This window comes from Phyllobates terribilis, unplaced genomic scaffold (genome assembly GCF_046119375.1).
Source record: "Phyllobates terribilis strain yellow unplaced genomic scaffold, ASM4611937v1 Scaffold_3__8_contigs__length_932513732, whole genome shotgun sequence".
Lineage (NCBI taxonomy): Eukaryota > Metazoa > Chordata > Amphibia > Anura > Dendrobatidae > Phyllobates > Phyllobates terribilis.
In genome coordinates this window covers 90,870,787-90,887,195 of record NW_027362763.1, presented here as the reverse complement: position 1 = coordinate 90,887,195, position 16,409 = coordinate 90,870,787, and the positions used below count along the sequence as shown (strand labels likewise).

The following is a 16,409-nucleotide window of genomic DNA, read 5'->3' as shown; positions in this document are numbered from 1 at the left end:
GGGGAAAAAAAATAATAATAATAATGAACAAAATAATAATAAATAATAAAATAATAATGAAATAAAAATGGTGTAGTTGCCAATAGCAACTATTCAAACTGGCGATTTTTTTTTTTTTCAGACTAGGTTTAAAAAAATACATGAACTGTTATCAGGCAGCAAAGATATTAAATAAAATATAACATAATACGGATTAAACATACAAGCCGCTTCCCGCTCTGCCAGTAACAAACATGGCCGCCAGTGAGCGCGCAGACCCCGCCCTCTCAGAGGCTTTCAGTTTCTCTCTCAACGTGACGCAATGACGTCGGGTCCGATGGGCGGAGCCTGCAGAGACGCGGCCGGTTCGGGGGTTCTGTTCCTGTGTGTGTGAATGCGGGACTGACATAACAGAAGCCGCTGCGGTTCTGTATGAGGTACACCACAGCCGGCGGCCCCGGCACTTGTTCTGTCCATTGCCATGTCCGGCCCGGGGAGCAGCTCTCCTGCCTGTGCACTGGCCGCAGCCGCCGCACTGCGCTTTGATGCTGAACTGTCAATCAGTGTGATTGATGGCTGTCAGCGGTGTGTATGTGGGGAGGTCTATCAGTCTGTGTCCAGAGGGCGCGATCAGCTGCAGGGAGATCATGGCAGGGGGTGAGCTGCTGCAATGTGTGTGTGTATATATATGTATGTATATATATATATATATATATATATATATATATATATACAGTATTTATACACACATACATACATATATATGTAAATCTAAGAGTGCTTGTGATGTGTGTGTATATGTATGTATATATACATATATCTTACTATATATATATATATATATATATATATATATATATATATATATATATGATTATGTACACATACATACACCACAAGCACTCTAAAGTGTACATTTATATATACAACAACTGTGCTTGTGGTGTATAAAATATATATATCTATAGGTATATGTAGATCGAGATAGATGGATACCTATATATATATTATTATACATACACCACAAGCACTGTTAGGTTTACAGATTTACATATATATACATACACAGGGCCGGCTCCAGGATTTTGTGGGCCCTGGGCGGCAGAGTTTCAGTGGCCCCTTTATCACTTACCACAATTCATGATGCACGGATACCACAGAGAAATATATATATAGTACAATGCAAAGATTTCACTTCTTACATTACACGAGTGATATCTATTGTAAATTCCACAATAGCTCAGAAACCAGCGAATCCTCGCAACGCACAGTGCAGACCGGACAGTATAGTCCTCCACAGAGAGTAACGAGCCCCACATAGTCCTCCATACAGTATAATGGGCCCCTCATAGTCCTACATACAGTATAATGGGCCCCACGTAGTCCTCCATACAGTATAATGGGCCCCTCATAGTCCTACATACAGTATAATGGGCCCCACGTAGTCCTCCATACAGTATAATGGGCCCCTCATAGTCCTACATACAGTATAATGGCCCCACATAGTCCTACATACAGTATAATGGCCCCACATAGTCCTCCATACAGAATAATGGGCCCCACATAGTCCTCCATACAGTATAATGGGCCCCTCATAGTCCTCCATACAGTATAATGGCCCCACATAGTCCTCCATACAGTATAATGGGCCCCTCATAGTCCTACATACAGTATAATGGGCCCCACGTAGTCCTCCATACAGTATAATGGGCCCCTCATAGTCCTACATACAGTATAATGGGCCCCACGTAGTCCTCCATACAGTATAATGGGCCCCTCATAGTCCTACATACAGTATAATGGCCCCACATAGTCCTCCATACAGTATAATGGCCCCACATAGTCCTCCATACAGAATAATGGGCCCTACATAGTCCTCCATACAGTATAATGGGCCCCTCATAGTCCTCCATACAGTATAATGGCCCCACATAGTCCTCCATACAGTATAATGGGCCCCTCATAGTCCTACATACAGTATAATGGGCCCCACGTAGTCCTCCATACAGTATAATGGGCCCCTCATAGTCCTACATACAGTATAATGGCCCCACATAGTCCTCCATACAGTATAATGGCCCCACATAGTCCTCCATACAGAATAATGGGCCCCACATAGTCCTCCATACAGTATAATGGGCCCCTCATAGTCCTACATACAGTATAATGGCCCCACATAGTCCTACATACAGTATTATGGGCCACACATAGTCCTCCATACAGTATTATGGGCACCACATAGTCCTCCATACAGTATTATGGGCCCCATATAATGCTCCATACAGTATTATGGGCCCCAGATAATGCTCCATACAGTATTATGGGCCCCATATAACGCTCCATACAGTATTATGGGCCCCATATAATGCTCCATACAGAATACTGCCCCCCATATAACGCTCCATACAGAATACTGGCCCCCATAAAATGCTCCATACAGGATACTGGCCCCCATAAAATGCTCCATACAGAATACTGGCCCCCATATAATGCTCCATACAGAATACTGGCCCCCATATAACTCTCCATACAGAATACTGGCCCCTATGTAATGCTCCATGCAGAATACTGGCCCCCATAAAATGCTCCATACAGAATACTGGCCCCCATATAACGCTCCATACGGAATACTGGCCCCCATGTAATGCTCCATACAGAATACTGGCACCTATATAACGCTCCATACAGAATACTGGCCCCCATATAATGCTCCATACAGAATACTGGCCCCCATATAACTCTTCATACAGAATACTGGCCCCTATATAATGCTCCATACAGAATACTGGCCCCCATAAAATGCTCCATACAGAATACTGGCCCCCATATAACGCTCCATACAGAATACTGGCCCCCATGTAATGCTCCATACAGAATACTGGCACCTATATAACACTCCATACAGAATACTGGCTCCTATATATTGCTCCATACAGAATACTGGCCCCCATATAACACTCCATAGAGAATACTGGCACCTATATAACACTCCATACAGAATACTGGCTCCTATATAATGCTCCATACAGAATACTGGCCCCCATATAACACTCCATACAGAATACTGGCCCCCATAAAATGCTCCATACAGAATATTGGCCCCCATGTAACGCTCCATAGAGAATACTGGCACCTATATAACACTCCATACAGAATACTGGCCCTTTTATAATGCTCCATACAGAATACTGGCCCCCTTATAATGCTCCATACAGAATACTGGCCCCCATATAATGCTCCATACAGAATACTGGCCCCCATATAATGCCCCATGCAGGCTGGGCCCCCATATAATGCCCCCTGCCTCCTGGGCCCCCATATAATGCCCAATGCAGACTATGCTCCCATATAATGCCCCATGCAGAATGTGCCCCCATATAATGCCCCATGCCTCCTGGGCCCCCATATAATGCTCCAAGCAGGTCCCCCATATAATGCCCCATGCAGGTGCCCCATGTCTCCATACATAAAAAAATAATAATCAAATACTCACCTGCTGCCGCTGCTCTCATCGCTCCCGCTGCTCCGGACTCCTCAGCCACACCTCCGTCTTCCCGCTCTGCGCTGTGACTGCTCAGCAGAGGGCGCAGTGTAAAGATGTCATCGCGCCCTCTGACCTGAGGAGACGTCACAGTGCAGCAGCCGCGAAAGACACCGGACCTGATGCGGAGGCACGGGGCTAGGTAAGTATTGTGCCGGAGACCTGAGCAAGCGGGAAGGGGGGGGGGCGCTGGCGCCGCTCTCCTTCGCTCACGAGTCCCATAGAGCGCTGGGGTGCCTGAGGGCGAGTGGGCCCCCCCACTTGCCCGGGTGCGACCGGGTGCTGACGCCGGGCCTGTATATATATGACGTGCCCAGAGGGCAATGGGGTACTCTGCAGCTGGGCCTATGGATGCTGGTGGAGGATAGGTCACAGTGGCTGGCCCGGTCCATGGCCCAGGGTGGTCAACCAAAAAGGGGATTGTAACTTGGATAGAAAATAAAAATAAAGTAAATAGTTTGTGACGCCACCTGTGGTACCTGGTAAGGATTACCAGCGCTGCTGCAGACCTCCGGGGGTTGATGGGATGGCAGCTGGGATGTATCTGCTCCCCACAGGTGGAGCGGGCCCCTGGGGCAGTGTGGAGTTTAATGGTGGGTGGTGCTGGGACTTGTAGTGCAGGCGGATGACGCAGCAGGAGATTCGCTTCAATACCTTTACTGGTGCGGATGTCAGGTACGGTCCAGGGTACTCAGTAGGATGGGTGCACTTCAGGACTTCTCCCCAGTGAGCGGGTATAAGGCCTCCTGGTCCGTGTCTGCCTCTCTGTATGCTCCTGGCCAGCCTGCAACTGGGCCTAGCTTATGTGTTGTGCTGTTCCTTCACCTGTCGCTCGGTAGTAGGACCTTCTGTTGGCAACCACTCTCCCTGGACGCTGGGGCCTTGTGGTTCCTGGTCCTGTAATGGGTCTAGCTTCAGGTCAGCCAGGGACTTGTAGTCCTCCTGGCATGCCGGTGATCCCTACTGGGTATAAAGGGACCCTGTAGGCGCGGACCCGGTGTCCGGTTTGTATATCGGGGAGAGCCTATGATGCTCCTCTGCCCCCTCGACTCCTCTCTCCTTTCTCCTCTTGCCATCGGCCACACTTCGGGCCCTCAATACGGCAGCAGCAGATGCGTTGTGTCTTCGCTAATCTCAGCGTCAGCACGCTCTCAGACTCTCTTTGACTCTCTCTCAGTCTGACTCCTTCTGACTGAACTGCCTGGCTCCACCCTCCATATATATATATCCCTAACGGGCTCCCTCTGGTGGTGTGAGGTGCAAGGGTGGAGGTGTTTGTATGTAATGAGGGCCTCTTGTGGAGAAGTCCGTCCATGCACCCTGGGTCCTGTGGTACCTGTGCGCAGCAGGGTGCCATATATATATATACTCAAATCACCAGATCTATGGAAATGACTTCAGGGTAATGAGCTGGTGCATTTATTAAAGTATATATATAAATTAATTAGTGTATATCTTACAATATGTAATATATATGTACAGTTATATGTGTGTATATATACACACATATACATACATACATATAATTGTATATACAGGGGGTGAAATAAGTATTGAACATGTCACCCATTTTCAAAGTAAATCTATTTCTAAAGGTGCTATTGAAATGAAATTCTCACCAGATGTTGATCACAACACATCCAAACCACACAGGCAAAGAAATAGACATCCATAACTTATGTATAATAATGAGAAATGGCACAGGGAAAAAATATTGAACATGCTTACTGAAATTTTAGTTATTATTTCGTACAAAAGTCTTTGTTGGTGATGACTGCTTCATGACTCCTCCTGTATGGAGAAACTAGTCGCAGGCATTGCTCAGGTGTGATTTTGTCCCATTCTCCCACACAAGCACTCTTCACATCTTGCAGGTCCCATGGGCTCCTTCTATGAATTATATGAACCCTTCAGTTAAATGAAGTTTCCCAGTGCCGTATGCTGGTGTCAGGACTTTCCATGGCTTTTTGCTCCTCTCTTTCTTCATGTGTTTTTTTTGTGAGGGGTGCAGGGTGGTAGTTGTGGCGAGGAACTGTTGTGGTGTTCCTACACCCTGGCTCCCTGACAAAGACAAATGTCCCAATTCTTCTGTGCTGTGCGTGTGGTGCAGAACACTCACGTTTTGGTCGCAGATCTCTGCTGTCTTCTGTTTTTCCACTTCAGGAACCGTCGCACACATAATAGGGGACTTCCACTCCTTTTATGTGAGGACTCTGAATCCTGCCGACTACGCCAATTTTGTAAGGGGTACAGGGTGGTAGTAGTGGCGAGGGACGGCAGTTGTTGTGTTCCTACACCGTGACCGCCCACAAATGCAAGATAATGTCCATGTTGTATTGTGCTTTGCATGTTGTGTAATACACTTACTGTTTCCGGTTGCTCCTCCATCTTCTTTAGGAATCCAGCCGTTGGAGGCAAGCAATCATTGTCACACACAGTCTCTCTTTGATATAACATAACTTTACTAACCTCCTTTTGTTGCTCAGTTCTGGTCACAGATACCGTTCCTTTGCACATCACAATTACATTTGTCATCCTCTCTTCTGTCCCTTTCGGTCCTATCTTCAGAGTTAGTGTCCCCGGTACCACAGCTTTCCAGACACACGGTCCTACTCTCCTCAGGCATGTCCCCGTCCGCGCTCCCCTCTTTGGGAGTTGTGATGGCTGGCTCCATCCTCTTCTACAGGCCTCGGACGTTTAGGGAATTTTCCTCAGAGTTTACCACTTCAACGTTCCCCAAGCTGCCTAACTCTTTCTATCATCGACCGTCGGTATCCTTATTGACCTTCAGCCCCAAGGGCCCCGAGCTTCTCCTCAGTCTTCCTCCAGCACATACTTTAACGTTACCAACAGCAACAACTGCTCTGACTGAACTGATTCCTGACAGGAATAACCGTTGCTCTCCTCTGGCCCAAACTCCTCCCCCTTTTTCAACTGGACCAATCATCAACCGTCTCCGTCGGTTGCTGGGCAAACTACACCGGCTCCTTCTACACTGGAGCTATTACTAAATACATTAACTATGTCTATCCTAAACTCTTGTGCCCCCCACTACACTGGACCCAACTCCTAATCTAATATACCATCCACTCCCACCATATGCTGTCCCTGTAACTAACATTAGACAATAGACATTTACATATTCATATATAAACACAGAGTAGAACAATGCATTCACAAAAGGCAAAGAGGCGCATGAGCGTCCCAGTCACCCTCTTACATGTTCAGTATTTCTTCTCTGTGTCATTTCTCATTATTACACATAATTTATGGACATCTATGGTGATTTCTTTGATTGTGTGGATTGGATGGGTTGTTACTGACATCTGGTGAGAATTTCATGTCAATAGCACCTTCAGAAATATATGTACTTAGAATATGGGTGAAGTGTTCAATACTTATTTCTCCCCTTGTGTGTGTATATATATATATATATATATATATATCAGCAATAACATTAATACCACTTGCCAAGTACTTTGCCTCCAAATCCTCTCCGAACCATGGACCCACAAGATCTCTGAAGGAGAGTGTCTGTCACCATGGCATCCAAGTGATTGTCCAGCCTTGGGCTACAAGTCTGCAGTCATCTATGTGACTGCAGACTTGTAAATACTCACATCTCGCGGCAGCGGTGGGCACCTTACTGTAAGCATGTGATTTGCTTGCGTGTGATCGCATGCCAACTAGACGTTGCAAGTGAATTGAGCGAGGCTGGAAACAGTCTAGTCGGAATGTGGCCGGAAGTTAGCAAATTGTATACCTGCAGTCACGCTCCCACCGCCCCCAGCAGCGGAGAATCCTCACACCGCGCAGTATGTATGATGTGACTATTCACAAGCCTGCAAGCCTGGAGTCACATAGACAGACTGCAGGCTTGTAGCTTAAGACCGGACAACCCCTTTAACAACAGATCCGGTCCCAGTGTTTTGACTACAGTGGTGAAGTCTCGTCAACAGCGGGGGGCCACCGCTCAGGCCAGTCAGTGTTCATGTGGAGGCCGCCGGCACACAGGGCTCCATAACTGACTAGAGCGGTGACGCCTTCTGTTGACGTGTCGTCACCGCTGCAGCCAAAACATTGGGGCCAGACTGGCAGCAGGGAGCGAGTGCTGATCCAAGGGAGGGTGAGGACCTGCATAGTTTGTTGTTTCACGTATTTAAACACAGTTTGGCACAAACTTTCCTGAAAGTAGACATCCCCTTTAACTTTATAGTAATCCTGACTGTGATGATAATGAGACTGCTGAAATATAATTTGTCCAGAACAGGAAGTATGAGTCTAGTATTAAGCCTAGTGGCCAATGCGAAAAATGCAAGGTGTGTTTCTTTTTTCATAGTGATATGGAAATGGATAAAAAAATGATCATGGAGTTTTGTTATTGATAACTGGGTGTCAATGAGGCGTGTCTCGCCAGCAGTTATTAGACAGTGCGTAGAGGCAAAACCCAGGGACAAGGATAATGTTAACACCCAGATGTCAATTTCTTCATACATTTCCAGGGTAGTAAGAGAGGAATGGCTCAATGCAAAGTTTATATATGCTCCAGAATTGTTATTTGATGGGGAACACGAGGATTGACCAAAAAACACGTCAGAAGAGGTGATGGGTCCTCTTTAAACCCAACAAGCCCAAGATGAGTGTGATAGTAGTTTTACAGGTTCCCTTTAAAGCGGACCTGTGAAAAGGGTCAAGTTTTTGCCCTCATTTTATTCCCACTGCTCCACTAAGTATTCTAGTTTTATTTATTTTTTTTCAAATCCGACATACGGATCCAGAGATATTGGCCTTTTTATTCAGTGCTAATTATTATGCCCTTTTTTTATATATATAAGGGGGTGTGGCTCACAGGATCCTCAGGGGCGTGTCTTTAGGTTGATCTGCATAAGCCACGCCTCCTCCATAAATCCTATAAAAATTTGTACTAAATAAAAAGGTCTACATCTCTGGAACCGTATAGCGGATTTAAAAAAAGAAAAAAGTGGAAACCTCAGAGAAATAGGGGGAATAAAATAAGAGCAACTGGCCACTTTTGACCTGGTGAAATGTTTCCTTTAAGTATCTTAGGCCAGAGGTCCTGAGAGCAGTGGGTGGCATCATTTCCCCCTCTGCACGAGATCCTTGGATCAAGGCTATGTTGGGGATTTGATGCTTGGTTGGTCGTCTTATGCAATCGCTGACTGGACTTTAAGCTGCTGTATCAGGTATAACTTATCTTCTCCATGGTATTTAGATAACGTTTTTCTTTTTTTACGTGACCCTTTTATCATCTTACAACTGTACTTTTGTATTATTAAGATGATGATGGACTGGCCATTTAACCTGTTCCTGTCACAGACATTTTTCATTTTTTAACTTTTTATTTTTTCATTTGTGTCCTCCAGAAGTCATAACTTTTCTTTTATGTTTTACCTGAACATAGCCATCAGAGGGTGTTGATTTTTCTTTTTTTTTTTTATTGTTATTCGTTAATTTTGTTCTTTCCTGTAAATGATCAAATAATGTATGAGAAAATGGAGAAATAAACACACTTCCGCCATAGCGGTTCAGGTTTTGTTTTTACAGGGCAGTTAAAATACCCAGAGATCTTAACTCTGCAGGTCAGTACCATTACAGTAATTCTGGAGTTTTTTTTTATTTTTTTTAATTGCACTACTTTAAAAAAAAGTAACTTATCCTAAGTCCTTTGGCAAGGTTCATTAAAAGGTCGATAGATGGTGCTAGAGTTCTAGTCCTCTTCTTCTCTAAAAAGGACAATTTGCAGAGGAGCATTGCGTGGCCTATAAGTCTCCTTACACTGGCATGTCACTCTCCACAAGGAGACACGTTACCCCTTAGACCCCAGTCAGAGGCCTTTCAAACAGCCAAATCAGATCTCTTGCTTCGCACTGATGAGGATCAAACATCCCGAAACATGTGTCTTCAAATTGAGATTCTGGTTTGGATTTTATTCTATGTCATGTGACAAGGCATAAAAGGGTCAATATTGGCTTTTAGGATGGCTACTTCCAATAGGTGGCGCTAGAGTTGAAGTCTTCTTCCTACCTGAAGAGTCTGTTTCCATACTTTTAAAAAGTAAACTTTTTTGCAAAAAGTTAACCCCTTTTCCCTCCATGGCGCTGTGTGAGGCCTTGTTTCTCCCAGGGGAGAGCTGGAGTTTTTAGTGGAGCCTTTTCAGGTATATAGGATGACTTTTTGATCACATTTTTTTTTCAAAGTGACATTTATTTTTTTTACAGGGTTCACTTTGCGTAGTAAATAATGTAATATTTTAATAGTTTGGACTTTTTTATTACTTTGGTATTGCATTATATTGTCTTTTTAGCAATTTTTGTTTTCCTAAAGACATCATCCATGCATGCACTTGTAAGAATGACATTGGCCCTAAATACCACCACCAAAATGCCACAAACATAAAACGCACTACACACAATGGGTTCCTATTATAATATGGACTTAAAAATAACGCCCCGACGGTCTGTAAGGTTGGATTATTAGACACAAGTTCGGGTAGAGGGAATTGTGTCCGGCAAACGGATGTTGAAATGTAGCTACATTATGGTCATCTGAAATTGCCCTAATATTGGATTGTGAGCTCATAGAGCCTTATATATTTGTTTTTTGCATGCATTATCCACTGTGAAAATAACATCATATTTGGTATATTTGAAAGGCGCTGGAAATATTTATGGTTTCCTAATATCCTGTTTACTAATAAGCCGGCACTAGGAGCGGCATTGTGGTCGACAATAAGCCGGCACTGGGAGTGGCATTGTGGCCGGCAGTGGGAGCGGCATTGTGGCCAACAATAAGCCGGCAGTGGGAGCGGCATTGTGGCCGACAATAAGCCGGCACTGGGAGCGACATTGTGGCCGTCAATAAGTCGGCAGTGGGAGCGGCATTGTGGCCCACAATAAGTCGGCAGTGGGAGCGGCATTGTGGCCGTCAATAAGTCGGCAGTGGGAGCGGCATTGTGGCCGACAATAAGCCGGCACTGGGAGCGACATTGTGGCCGTCAATAAGTCGGCAGTGGGAGCGGCATTGTGGCCGACAATAAGTCGGCAGTGGGAGCTGCATTGTGGCCGACAATAAGCCGGCACTGGGAGCGGCATTGTAGCCGTCAATAAGTTGGCAGTGGGAGCGGCATTGTGGCCGAAATAAGTCGGCAGTGGGAGCGGCATTGTGGCCGTCAATAAGCCGGCACTGGGAGCGACATTGTGGCCGTCAATAAGTCGGCAGTGGGAGCGGCATTGTGGCCGACAATAAGTCAGCAGTGGGAGCGGCATTGTGGCCGACAATAAGCCGGCACTGGGAGCGGCATTGTAGCCGTCAATAAGTTGGCAGTGGGAGCGGCATTGTGGCCGAAATAAGCCGGCACTGGGAGCGGCATTGTGGCCGTCAATAAGCCGGCACTGGGAGCGGCATTGTGGTTGTCAAGCCGGCACTGGGAGCGGCATTGTGGCCATCAGTAAGCCGACACTGGGAGCGGCATTGTGGCCATCAATAAGCCGGCACTGGGAGCGGCATTGTGGCCGACAATAACCCGGCACTGGGAGCGGCATTGTGGCCGACAATAAGTCGGCAGCGGGAGCGGCATTGTGGCCGTCAATAAGCCGGCACTGGGAGCGGCATTGTGGCCGACAATAAGTCGGCAGTGGGAGCGGCATTGTGGCCGTCAGTAAGCCGCCACTGGGAGCGACATTGTGGTCGTCAATAAGCCAGCACTGAGAGCAGCATTGTGGCCGTCAGTAAGCCGGCACTGGGAGCGGCAATGTGGCCATCAATAAGCCGGCACTGGGAGCGGCATTGTGGCCACCAATAAGCCGGCACTGGGAGCAGCATTGTTGCCGTCTGTAAGCCGGCACTGGAAGCGGCATTGTGGTCGTCAATAAGCCGGCACTGGGAGCGGCATTGTGGCCACCAATAAGCCGGCACTGGGAGCGGCATTGTGGCCATCAATAAGCTGGCACTGGGAGCGGCATTGTGGCCGTCAATAAGCCGGCACTAGGAGCGGCATTGTGGTCGTCAATAAGCTGGCAGTGGGAGCGGCATTGTGGCCATCAATAAGCCGGCACTGGGAGTTGCATTGTGGCCATCAATAAGCCGGCACTGGGAGCGGCATTGTGGCCGTCAATAAGCCGGCACTGGGAGCGGCATTGTGGCCGTCAATAAGCTGGCACTGGGAGCGGCATTGTGGCAATAAGTAAGCCGGCACTAGGAATGGCATTGTGGCCATCAATAAGCCGGCACTGGGAGCGGCATTGTGGCCGACAATAAGCCGGCACTGGGAGCGGCATTGTGGCCGACAATAAGCCGGCACTGGGAGCGGCATTGTGGCCATCAATAAGCCGGCACTGGGAGCGGCATTGTGTCTGTCAAGCCGGCACTGGGAGCGGCATTGTGGCCATCAGTAAGCCGGCACTAGGAGTGGCATTGTGGCCATCAATAAGCCGGCACTGGGAGCGGCATTGTGGTCGTCAGTAAGCCGACACTAGGAGCGGCATTGTGGTCGTCAATAAGCCGGCACTGAGAGCGGCATTGTGGCCGTCAGTAAGCCGGCACTGGGAGCGGCATTGTGGCCGTCAATAATCCGGCACCGGGAGCGGCATTGTGGCTGACGTTTCAGGGCATTGTACTTGTGGTACACTGACTGACATTGGGGGCTTTGAGACTGGCAATATGGGGTCTTTGGTGCTGACTCAGAGGGCAATCCACTTCGTTTTTGTGATCAGCATCCAGCTGATACTGTGTAAGTAACATTGTGGTTAGCCTTGTCTGGTAGGCTGGCACTTCACTTAAAGAGGTTTTCCTTCGCTTCATTGGAAGGGGTTGTCTGGGAAAAATAAAACTTTGACCAAGGGGCGAGATATGTAACTGCTGGACTTCTGTGGCCTGTGATTGGCTGCAGTGGTCGGGTGACTTTAAGCAACAAGTCATAAAATATCCGATGACATGCTGCTAAAGTCACCGGACTGAAATCCATGTGAAATGTCCTAAATATTATTCGCACCTGCTATGTCAGAAAGAGTTTCTGCAGCAGCTGAATTATCAATATAATCCTCCATTTCATTGAATCTTTTTTTTTCTTTCTGTAAAAAAAAATTGTACCTTGTAGACGGTGGCGCGTATTTTCTCTTTTCGTCATACGATGATCTGTTACGTGACACCACAATACACAAGGGCTGTCGCCGCATTCTCACAAACATCACAGCCATTTACAATCTCAGAGCTTAGGAGGAGCAGCGGCCGCAGCGATCTGCTGTAAGATCTGGACGTCTTGGCACAGAAATGACTTTTTAATGAGAAATGGAAAAAGTGACTCTCCGTTTCTGTGCAGGTGGAAAAAGGTTAACACAACTCGCCTGTCAGATCTCGTTATAAAAATGTCCCTAGAACTGAGGGAAAATGCACGAGACAGAAAAAGAATGACCTAAAAGTGAGTGCTAATAAGGGCGTTCAGTCCCCAGAGGCCTCGCCGTCGTATATCACCATCGTGCCGTCACATGGCCACTTTTGGGGACTCTGCAGACCCTTTCCCCGTTTGCTTTAAGACTAAATTGAGGTTGTATCCGGCACGGATTGAAATTGATGCTCCCGCTCTTCTTTTTACCCACTAGGTGCAGCCTGGATCCGCTTTCGACATGGCAGAACCAAATACCAAAATTTGTCCTACTTTGAATGGTGCTATATGCGGCACCCAACGCCATATGGTGCACTGTCATACAGTACACGAATAAACACACCCAACAGTGCTTAAAAGATGTCTACCACTTCAGAAAGTGCATAGAATATGTGATAACTTACTGATCACTTGGGGTCCGACCGCTGTGACCCCCTGTGAAAGGGTCTCTTTACAGCACTGCTTGGATGGAGTGAAGTCGAGCATGAGCAATACCACTTTATTCGTTATCAATGGGACCGCCAGAGAGAGCTGAGCGCTGTTTAACCTCCGCTCCGCTCGCTCATTCACTCTGCTCCCTCCACTCACTTTTCGGACCCCTAGTGAATAGGTAGTAACGTACCAATTTGATGCCCAGTAACTGGAATGACGGCACGGGTGACTGTTCCCATTTCCGTGCAAGTGCCGAATATAGCCAAGCGCCACATTTTTTGGTTATGCCATATAGGTCTAATATGAGGATGCCGCTTTAACATAAGCACCATACCATAGAAAAATACTGCATAACCTATACATTGGCCAAATAACATTTCCGTACTGCTGCCTGGATAACAATCCTGTCCATCGGTGCCACCACCGTACACAGAAATACAAGTGCCCAGTAGTAGTGCCTCACATAGTAAGTAGTACCATACAGTGGTGTGAAAAAGTGTTTGCCCCTTCCTGATTTCTTATTCTTTTGTATGTTTGTCACACTTAAGTGTTTCAGATCCCAAAACAAATTGAAATATTAGACAAAGATAACACAAGTAAACACAAAATGCATTTTTTAAATGAAGGGCTTTATTATTAAGTGAAAAAGAAATCCAAACCTAAAGGGACCTTTGTGAAAAAGTGAGTCCCCCCTTAAAACATAAATTAACTGTGGTTTATCACATCTTTGGGAAGCTGAGTTAAATTTCCCTAGCCACACACAGGCCTGATTACTGCCACCCCTGTTCTCAATCAAGAAATCACTTAAATAGGACCTGCCTGACAAAGTGAAGTAGACCAAAAAGTCCTCAAAAGCTAGACATAATGCTTCAATCCAAAGAAATTCAGGATCAAATGAGGAACAAAGTAATTGAGATCTATCAGTCTGGAGAATGTTATAAAGCTATTTCTAAAGCGTTGGGACTCCTGTGAACCACAGTGAGAGCCATTATCCACAAATGGCAGAAACATGGAACAGTGGTGAAGTTTCCCAGGAGTCGCCGGCTGACAAAATTACCCCACATGCGCAGCGATGACTCATCAGAGAGGTCACAAAAGACCCCACAACAACATGTGCCTCAGTTAAGGTCAGTGTTCATGACTCCAACATAAGAAAGAGAATGGACAAAAATGGCATGCATGGCAGAGTTCCAAGACGAAAACCACTGCTGAGCAAAAAGAACATAAAGACTCATCTCAGTTTTGCCAGAAAACATCTTGATGATTGCTAAGACTTTTGGGAGAATACTCTGTGGACTGACAAGACAAAAGTTGAACTTTTTGGAAGTTGTATGTTCTATTACATCTGGTATAGCAGTAACACAGCATTTCAGAAAAGGAACATCATACCAACAATAAAATGTGGTGGTGGTAGCGTGATGGTCTGGGGCTGTTTTGCTACTTCACGACCTGGAAGACTTGCTCTTGTGAAAGGAACCATGAATTCCGCTGTCTACCAAAAAATCCTGAAGGAGAATGTCCAACCATCTGTTCGTGACCTCAAGCTGAAGGTTATGCAGCAGGACAATGATACAAAACACACCAGCAAGTCTACCGCTGAATGGCTTAAGAAAAACAAAATTAAGACTTTGGAGTGGCCTAGTCAAAGTCCTGACCTTTATCCGATTGAGATGCTGGGGCATGACCTTAAAAAGGTGGTTCATGCTCGGAAACCCTCCAGTGTAGCTGAATTACAACAATTTTGCAAAGATGAGTGGCCAAAATTCCTCCAGATTGCAGTTGTTGCTCCTAAGGGCCAAACCAGTTATTAGGTTTAGGGGGCAATCACTTTTTCTCACAGGGCCCTGTAGGTTTGGATTTCTTTTTCCCTTACTAATAAAGACCTTCATTTAAAAACTGCATTTTGTGATTACTTCCGTTATCTTTGTGTAATATGTAAATTTGTTTTGTGATCTGAAACATTTAAGTGTGACAAACATGCAAAAGAATAAGAAATCAGAAAGGGGGCAAACACTTTTTCATAACACTGTACAGTGCTGAAATAATACCAACATCACAGTGACAAAAACACGTTCCTGGCTGTTCAATCATGTAGTGCAATTAGTACTGATCATAGCACAGACAAATGTAGGGAACTCACTTGGGAAACCTGGACCCTACAGTCGGCCAAACCTACGGACATCGGTGGGGTCAGCCTTAAGTATCCGGCGGCCCTTCAAAATCTTCTCCAACAGATGATGTCGGGGGAGATAGTGGTCAGGCAGTTTTAATTTTAACGCCAACCTTTTTTTTTTAGGAGATAAGATGCTGCCTGAGGTGTCTTCACAGAGACTTTTTTCACATTACCCTTTAAAAACCTTTTAAAGGGGTTGTCCACTACTCGGCCAACCCCTCCTCAATCACTGTTTCCCCCAAGTACAATAATAACACTAATAATACTCCACTCCGGTGCCGGTGCTATTCCAGCAGTGTTGGCACTGACTCTCCCTGCGGCCAATCAACGGCTCCTTCATTATTAGCTGAGGATTTTATACCCGATGCCGGTGCTTGAAGCTGCGTTTACACTGCATCCAGTGTACAAGTTGTATTATATGATCAGGAATGTGTCACCAGAAAATTAAATATTGTTTTTATCCTATTTTTATGTTGTTTTTTTCATTTTCCATATCACTAACTATATAAAAAAGCAAAAATCTTGCAATTTTCACAGTTATGCCTAATGTATGACTCATACTTCCTGTTCTGTACAGAAGACTTTACATCAATGTCAAGCATCACGGACAGGATTACAATGACTGATAACACCTCTATATACAGCTGAGAACACAGGATCCACCATTCACAATAGGTGATGTCACAGCTCACCTCCTCCTCCTGTACAATGACTGATAACACCTCTATATACAGCTGAGAACACAGGATCCACCATTCACAATAGGTGATGTCACAGCTCACCTCCTCCTCCTGTACAATGACTGATAACACCTCTATATACAGCTGAGAACACAGGATCCACCATTCACAATAGGTGATGTCACAGCTCACCTCCTCCTCCTC

The 16,409-nt window shown here is 46.0% G+C and overlaps 1 protein-coding gene across 2 annotated transcripts in view; it reads left to right on the top strand.

Annotated features, from left to right (window-relative positions):
• The first annotated feature begins 281 nt into the window (after nt 1–281).
• Nucleotides 282–16,409, top strand: part of LDAH (lipid droplet associated hydrolase) — a 232,162-nt gene continuing 216,034 nt past the window's right edge. For both annotated transcript variants that reach the window (XM_073674046.1, XM_073674047.1), the window contains exon 1: nt 282–416. The gene's annotated coding sequence lies outside the window, so the exon portion shown is untranslated. The remainder of the gene's footprint in view (nt 417–16,409) is intronic.